Genomic DNA, 9,442 nt, shown 5'->3' with positions numbered 1-9,442 from the left:
AGAAACTCAACTGTGGTGGCTTACCCAAGTAAGAGGTTTTTTTCTCCAATAACAAGTCTAGATGAAGTCAGTCCAAGGCTGGTGCAGGTACTCAAGTCTGGCGTCAATGATTCAGGCTCCTTCTAGATTCCTCTCTACCCTTAGCATGTGGCTTTCATCCACGTAGTCACAAGCTGTCTTGGATTGGGTTCCCCCAGGAGTGCCTGAGACGAGGATTCATGTGCAAGTAGTTTCTTTGGAAGGCGATCCCAGGAGGGTAGGAGAGTAGAGAAGTGAGACAGGGAAAAGAAAGCCAATACAGGGTGCATTAATGCGTGGCTTACTGCTGTGGGCAACTGGTGTTCAGTCCCACTGGGACCTCGGGGGCTCTGCCCCCAGTTTATGTAGTTCATGCCTCAAAGTTGTCCCACCTGAAGGCCTAGGAGCTCAGATATTTATGTACCAACTCCCATCTCCTTCCGTGTGTCATTATTGAGGCCTGCTCCCAGGGTCACTAACTGACACTTCCAACCTGCCACTCACAGGCTAAGCATGAGCCTGTAGCCAGCAAAAGCCCTGGCAGGGCTAGAGTAGAGTCACAGGAGCTTTTAGTAGGAAGCCTGTGGTGGATACAGGAATGGTGAGTGTCAAAGTGTTATGGTTAGAGTACTGACAGCACCTGCTACACAGGACAACTCCTTCACCTTCAGCATCATGTCTACATTCCAGAAGAGAGGAGGGTAGAAGGTCAAAAGACACATAGCAGCTGAATTTGTACCTTTTTATAAGAAAGCAATAGCTTTCCCAAAGCCTCACCTGACTTCTGCTACTCAGCAGCCAGAACTGGGTTATATGGCTACCTGCTGTAGCTGTAAGAAAGCATGGGGAGATGAGTATGTGTACTTTTAACAGGGCACGTTGCCCCAAAGGTTTCTATTACTAAGAAAGAGGGGAAGAATGGAAGTTGTAGGCAACTGGTAATGTGCAATAAGGTCGTCTTCACATGAATTACAGGAGCAAAATGTGGTTCTGTAGTGGATAAAATTGCAAACCATTTTCCTTGAAGATATTCACATGCATGAACAAAGCAAGAATCAGAAGTAATAAATCTTAGGCTAAATCTTCAAGCCATCACATATATTGTCTCCAATACACATGGCTCATACAGCAGACAGATAAGTTATGGGATTCTGCTGGTGCACAATATTAACAGATCTTTACGCACCACCTGCTGTGTGGCAGGTGCTTCCAGGATCCAGAGACTCCACAGAGATAGAGAGTGACTGGCAGGTGGTATCTTTAGTCAGGGTCAGAACCCTCTCCAAAGAAGGCATTGTGGTGAGACTCAAATGATGAGGATTCATACATTCAAAGGTTAGGGGGAGGGACACTTCAGGCAGAGGAACAAGCAATGACGAAGTTCCTAGGGAACAACAAGTTTGGCCTGTTGGAGAAATAGAACAAATAGGCTTGTGTGGCTGGTGATGGGAGACAGAGAAACAGGCAGGGGCCAGCAATATGGTTAAAAGATTTCAAAGCTCTTTTTGGCTGGCCCCAGAAATGCATTTCTTAGAAGAAATGCTAGAAGTACCTAATTTGGAAAAAGAGATTTACATATTTAGAGAGGAAAGTTTGATCATTCAATAGGACTATTCATTTTTTCATGAAGCTGTCTGCAGCTAAAAAAAAACGGTTGTGCTAATTTTCTTTAAGGAATTAAACTCCTTTAGAGCCCCTTAAATTCCAATCATGTTCTTGAGTTTTCATGTTTTCGCTGGAACCTATTGATTAGGAAATATATATGTAAATATACATATGTCGCTCCATCTGCTTGGAAGATCCACGGCTGCTGCCAGTGCGCTTATTCTTCCTGACAGTTGGGAACACTCCGCTTTGCCTCCTGCTCAGCTGTGCAAAAGAGAGGACTCAAGTGTCCCAAGTGATGATAAATCAGCCTTCAAGGGGCCTCTTTGTGATAGAAGAGCCACCCTCTGGGAAATAGTTTGTCCCTAAGCAAAAGGGAAGTTCATCAGGGGAACTCCCTCTGTGGGGTAGTTCTGCTGTGTGAACTTCATTGCTCTTTCAGAAACTGCAGGCAGACAGTTGGACCATGCCTAAGGCTACTCCACTCAAGCCCTTGACCCCTTAAATACCTAAGGCCATGCCTATTCATTCCATTTTTCAAGAAATGTTTGTTGCATACAAACTAGGGATGCTACCACAAGCAAAACCAGAGGTGGTCCCTGCTCTTTGGGAACTTACAAACTGTGGGAAGATAGACCCTATTCAGATATTCACACATAGGGTATGTAGTTAAAAACCGAGAAGCATGGTAGGAAATGGTTCCACAAGAGCCTAGAACAAAGGAGCCTGGTCTAATAGGAGGTCAGAGAATTCCCTGAAGAAGTGACACTTGAAGCAACAGGCCTTGCTTGAGGGTTTATTCTGTCCCTAGCCATGAGCCAGACTATGGATTTAAGTCATGGATCCTGATTAGAAGAAACTTATAGACCAGTTGAAAAAGTAAGACGTTCCTACAATAAACCGTCTGATAGAGACAGCGTGTCATCAGGTGCTAAATGGAGTAGCACTAGATAATAAATGCAGAAGGACTTTAAGACGAAAAGTGAGCGGTAGTGGAGGGTGGGAAATACCTTGTGGATGGAGTGAGATTTAAGCTAGAGATGGGAGGATGAATAAGCCATGGATAGGAAGGAAAGGTGTTAATCTGATCATGAAACTCAGAAATCTTCAATGGTGTCCTGCTGTCTAAGCAGAAAAACAATCTAATTTCTTGATCCTCCCTGATCTGCTCCCAACCTGTCTTCCCAAGTTTATGTTTTGAGGACTCCTCCACTCCCGTGGAAATGCACTAACATATTCTCCCTTTTATATTATAGTTACATTTTCCTTACCAGTTTGTGAGCAACTTGAGAGATGGCATCATGTATTTGTCACCTATCTTTGTAGCCCCTTATTCCTTAGGGTAACACTTTTCATGGCAGAGATAGTGAATGTTTATCATTAAAATAAACAATGGGGGGGCCGGCCAGGTGGTGCTGCGGTTAAGTTCTCACCTTCCGCTTCTCGGCGGCCCAGGGTTCGGCGGTTCGGATCCCGGGTACGGACATGGCACCGCTTGGCAAAAGCCGTGCTGTGGTAGGCGTTCCACATACAAAGTAGAGGAAGATGGGCATGGATGTTACCTCAGGGCCAGTCTTCCTCAGCAAAAAGAGGAGGATTGGCAGTAGTTAGCTCAGGGCTAATCTTCCTCAAAAAAAATAAAAGTAAAAAAATAATAATAATAAACAATGGAAGGGGTAAAACTGTTGTGCTATGGCATATGACCATCACCATTGGTCAATGTAGGATTTAGGGATGAGGGCTTGGGAGGTGTGGCTGCCCCTTCTCCAACAGCACTCTTTTCCTTGGTGACATCACCCCCTTTCAAAGTTTTAAATACCATCTTCACGTTAGTGACACCCAAATGGATATTTCCATCTCTAAACGCTCTCTTCCAGACTTGTGGATCTAACACCTCCCTGCTTGGCATCTCTACTTGGCCAGGCATCTCTAAAAGGCATTTCAAAATTAATATGTCCAAAACAGAATTTTTGATTCCCTGCCCTGATAACAAAAGAATACATCCATTTCTACCCCCAGCATCTTCTCTTAATAAATGTCACCACCATCTACTCATTTGCTCAAGCCAAAAACCTGTGTCATCCTTGACTCAATTTGACTTACTCTCCACGTCCAATAGATGAGCAAGTTGCTATCTCACTTCAAATAACATATATCAAATCCATCCTCTACTCTCTACTTCCATTGACACCATCCTAATCCAAGACACTATCATTTCTTGCCTGTCCTATTTGATGGCCCCCCTGAGCTCTCTGCTTCCCCTTTTGTCCCCAGGTTGTCCATTCTCCACACTGAAACCAGAATGAACTTTCAAAAGCATAAGTCACATCATGTCATCCTCTGCTTATATTCTACAGTGTTTACCATGACTAGAAGAAAATTTGATAAGAAAATCCATACTCCTTACCATGGCCCCAGGCCCTGTATGATCTGGCTCCTTCCTGTGTGTCTGAGCTCATCACCCATCACTCTCTGCCTCACTCGTTATGTCCCAGCCACCCTGACCTCCTTCCTGTTCCTCAAACACACCAAGCTTGCCCCCGCCTCAAAACCTTTGGTCTTGTTCTTCCCTTTGCCTAGAGTGAGATTCTCCTAGATGTTCCCTTCACTGGCTCCTTCTTCACATTCAGATTGTCATTTGTCACCATTTCAGAGGCCTCCTTGACCACACAACAGTAGTAGCACCCAGGGTTGGGGTGAGAGTCAGGGTTAGATAACTCTCTAAGAATAACTCTCACTTTTATTTTCAGCATAGTGTTTGCCACCCTTTGTCTTAGTCCAATCAGGCTGCTGTAACACAATACTGTAGACTGGATGGCTTAAACAACACAAATTTATTTCTCACAGTTTTAGAGGCCGAGAAGGCCAAGATCAAAGAGCCAGCAGATTTGGTGTCTGGTGAGAACCTGCTTCCTGGTTCACAGATGTCTGTCCTCTCACTGTGTCCTCACATGGCAGAAGGGAGTCGGGGAGCCGTCTGGGGTGTCATTGATAAGGGCACTAATCCCATTCATGAGGGCTCCACCCTTGTGGTCTAATCACCCCCCAAAGGCCCCACTTCCTAATACTATCACATTGGGCGTTGGGTTTCAACATATGAAGGGGGGGGGGGGCGCGGTAGGGACACACAAACATTCAGTCTATAGCACTTCTTGATGTTAATTTTTGGTTTACTTATTTATTGTCTATTTCTCCCACCTAGAACATTAGCCACCTGAAAACAGGGACTATAACTATCTTATTTCCTTTTCTATTCCCAACAAACAAAACAGACCTTGGGACCAAGTTGGCAATCACTAAGTATTTGTTGCATCATTGATGTAGATGGATGGGCAAATACTGATTAATTGTGAGAACTTGAAGAGATCATTTAGCATCTTTGCCTAGATTTACCTCCTTCCCTGATGTAGATGGAAGGTAATATACTACTTGTCTCTTCTGGAACACGAAGGAGGTGGTTAAGATAAATAAGAAGGCTGAAGGCTTTACCACTTATTATGAGAAAAATATTGGAGTATATGGGCGAGGAGCCATTTGAAAGTGGCAATGACAGGCTAATGGAGAAAGAAATTCATCTGTGTTATTGCCCGTGAACCTCCTGGGGACTGAGTAAGATGGAGGAAAATGAAATGTACCCATTTGTAATACAAAAATTCATAAATACAGCTTACATGAATTCAAAGTAGAGTAACACTTTGTTTATCTGGCTTCAATAGATATTTTGCTACGTATTTTGTTGTTTCAGATAGTTAATATTCCCCTTGTAAGAGGAGTTTTTTCAATTTGACCATTCTAATGGAAATAGTGCTCAAATGAATTTCAGTACCACTTTCTCTGGCAGAAAACTGAACAGAGCCTTTTGTCAATACCTTGGGGACATCACTATAAGCTTACATTATGTTTGAGTATAAAATAGTGCTAAACTTTGAAGTCACAGATGTGTAGAAGTGTTACGCCTGCTGGAATCTCTTATGTGTGTTGCATGGGATTTTCTTTCTTTTCTCATTTATTTAATCGACAGATAGGGCACCTAGCACCTGCAGGCTGGCTACTGAGGACCATACCCAGAATGAGAAACAAGAGGAACGTGGTCCCTGCCCTCTTGGAGCCCACATCTGCTGGCGAAGATTACAGGGATGGCGTAAGTACAGGTGTGATGAGCCTCTCAAAGCCCCGTCCTAGGGCTTGGGAAAGGCCTCCCCGAAGAAATGGCCTTGAAGCTGATTCCTACAAGAGTTGCTCAGGGGAAGAACATTCTAGGCAGATGGAAAAGCCCATGCAGAAGCTGTGAGAGGTGAGAGCCAGGGTGCATTTGAGCAGACAAAAGACCAGCCTGGCTCCTGATGATGCTGCGGGGTCAGAGCAGCCAGATTGCAGACCCCTCCTCTCAGAGGCCCAGGCTAGAAATTGAGTCTTCATCCCAAAAACAAATGAAATGCTTTTAAAGAGGGGAGTAACATGATCAGCATTAGACTTCAAAGTATGTGTTAGAAGAAAATTAAGTAACCACGAAACCTGTGCTTTCACACATATTTTTGGTTCGGATGAAATTAAAATAAGTGGAGCCACAGTAATGCACCTTTCGCTAACTATAGAATTGACAGGCGGTGCTCAGGGGCATAGGGATAGTGCGAAAATCGGAGAAGTGGATATCCAGGCTTGGGAAGTGCAGGTTTCAGAAAGGAACCTCATTTTCAGAGGCCTCTAACAATATTGTACCTGTAGGAGCCAAATTTAATTCAGTCCAACATTTTCTGAAACATTTGTTATATGTCCAAGGCCTAGGGAGAAGTTGGTTAGGGCAGATGAACACGTCCTGGGAAGCAATGCCTGAGTCCCACTCCCTGGACCCTGGCCTTGGGGAAGTCTCTTCCTGCATGGCCCTCAGTTTCCTCTCCTCCAGGAAAGGCTGATGCCTAAGGGGGCCTCCGCTCTCTGGAATGCTGAGATGCAGATAGCTTAGCAGGCAGGAGTCTCAAAGGCGGCTCCACCACCTACTCGCCAAGTGACCTTGGACAGCTCACTTAACTTCTTTGAACATCAGTTTACCTATTTGTGAAAACACTGCCTCATCGGGTGGTGGTGAGGACAATAATGCCTGGCACAGAGAAAGCAGTCCGTAAATATTTAGATCATTCAGCAATTTTATAGCTTAACATCTGATGGCTCACATAATAGCCCACTATAGCAGGAGAAAGAATTTGGAAATAAATGTTTCCTTCAGGAAAAAAGAAGCTAGGCCCCTTATGAATTAAGAATTCATGCTGCATATTACATTTTTCTGTATCCTTTTGAGACTCAGTAACGTTTTGGGAAGCATCTTGCACCATCCATCTGTCCAACGTTTGCGCTCTGGAATATCTTTCTTCTAACAGCTTGGCCAAACTGTTTTGAATGTGTTTGATGCTGCTATCCCTGGTCTATCTATTCTCAGCATGTTATTAACCTGAGCTTGCAAGTATCAGTATAAATTCTGCTAAGAGCCAATGTTTTCTTAATTTCTGAGCATCGGTGCAGAAATAAGCTTGCATGGTTTCTTTGCGGTCTCTTTGCAGCCCCTGAGGGTGTTAATAACAAATCACATACCCTCTATTTTTCTTATTATTTTTAAATAACTGGTTTTTAAATAAGTTTAATATGTGCACTTTGTTTAAAAATATGAACAGTATAGAAGGTTTTTAGGTTAAAAAAACACAATCTCTTCTTTGCTTCCCACCCTTGCTCTCTAATTATACTCCCCATATATTAGCAGTATTTTATACATTCTTCCAGAATGTCTTCCCTCCCTCCCTTCCTTTCTTTCTATACATATTCTACATAATTGTCTTTATTTTACACAAATAAGATTATATCATCCTTCTTTCCCTGCTTCCTTCCTTTATGTATTTTATATCATTGTATTTATTTTACACAAATGAGACCATACCGTTCAGATCCTGTATCTTGGACATTTTTCCACAAGAATACCTATAGATCTGCCTCATCATTTTGAGTGGCTTTCTGGCCACTCAACATTCTTTCCTAACCAGCATTCTATTATCGGAATGTGCCCTTCAATCAACCCCTTTTGATGGGCATTTTAGGTGTTTCCAATTTTTGCTATTAAAAACATTTCTGTAACAAATATCTCGGGACACATGTCTTTGCATACTTGAGGGACTTTATCTGTGAGATAAGTTCTTGGAAATTTTAAAATAGCACCTTTCCATGTGTTCACCAGGCCATCAGCCCATCACTCCTCATGTCAGACTTCCAAAAAGAGCTCCTTCCAGGGCTAGTGGCTGCCTTATTGGACAACATAGGTACAATGAATACCTTGAAAGGTATCATTAATCTCTATTGTGAAGATAGGTGATAATGTAGCAAAGTGCTTAATGAATATCTGACACACCATATTTACCTGATACATGGTGGCTATTATTCATTTTGCATTTATCCTTGTGAGCAACCAATCAAGAATTTATCCCCAAGGCCTGAGGCTAAATATAACGAGAGTCAATGGGTTGGTATAATATTAGTAAATTGTAGGTGGCACTATTTTTAGGATACTCAGTCATTGATTTGAAAGGAATGTCCAATAGAAAAGGAAAGTCCTATATAGGTGGAAAAGGAAAACCTAGAAAGCATTATGCTTCAATATTAGAAATTTGCTCTGGCTAAATCTCCAAGAAGCTTTGACATTTTCAACAACAAAATCAACTCATAGCTGGTAGGTGTTTGTCTGGGCATTTGGAGAAAAGGAATTGCCAGTTTAAACAAAGTAGTGTTGGTTTTAATCTTAGCGAGCCGTGAGAACATGATCTGAAGGAACCCTGAGCAGGAGATCAGGTATTTGGGTTCCATTCACTCTTTTATTCATTCATTCAACAAATGTTCATTGAGCAACTGCAAGGTACCAGGCCGTGTTCCAGGTTACAGAGGATGCAATGTGAACCAAACAGATACGACGCCTGCAATTAAATACCCATGTGACCTTGGACAAGCTTCTTGTCCGTCTTGGACTTGACCTTCCACATCTTTGGCTGAAATATATCATCTCCAAGGATCCTCCCAGATGTATCATTCTGTGCCTCTCCTTAATGCATTCTCAATGTTGATCTCAATGCAGTGCCTCACTAATTAATGTGCATGGCACATGGGGGTACCACAAAATCCTTCACAGGTGTACTGCCAAGTTCTGACCAATGGGCACTGTATTAGTTTCCTTGGGCTGCTATAAGAAATTACCACAAATGTGGTGGTTTAAAACAACAGGAATTTATTCTCTCACAGTTCTGGAAGCCGGACGTCTGAAATCAAGTGTCAGCAGGGCCATGTTGTCTCTGAAGGCTCTGTAGAAGGATCCTTCCTTGCCTCTTCTGGGTGTTGCCAGCAATCCTTGGAGTTCCTGGGTTTTGTAGCTGCATTACTCCAATCTCTGATGCTGTGGTCACATGGCATTCTCCCTGAGGGCCTGTCTGTCTGTTTTCTCTTCTTATAAGGACAGCAGTCATTGGAGCAGGGCCCACGCTAATCCAGTGTGACTCATCTGTAAATTTGCAGATATACCTTGCAAAGACCCATTTCCAAATAAGGTCACATTCTGAGGTTCCAAGTGGACATGAAGTTTGGAGGGACACTATTCAACCCAGTACAGATGCTATTTCCTTTTGCTTCTTCCAAGGATACGGACTGTTACAGCAGTGTCTATCAGCAGATACTGAGCTGGAGGGGTCATGCAGCCCAGTGCAGAGAGGGACACTCTGTGAGAAAGAGGTCGGGAGTACATCTGAGCGTCAAGGCTGGCAACAAAAGAAGGAAACGTGTTTGCTGGAATCCA

This window comes from Equus asinus, chromosome 9, assembly GCF_041296235.1.
Source record: "Equus asinus isolate D_3611 breed Donkey chromosome 9, EquAss-T2T_v2, whole genome shotgun sequence".
NCBI lineage: Eukaryota > Metazoa > Chordata > Mammalia > Perissodactyla > Equidae > Equus > Equus asinus.
This window is presented reverse-complemented; position numbering follows the sequence as displayed.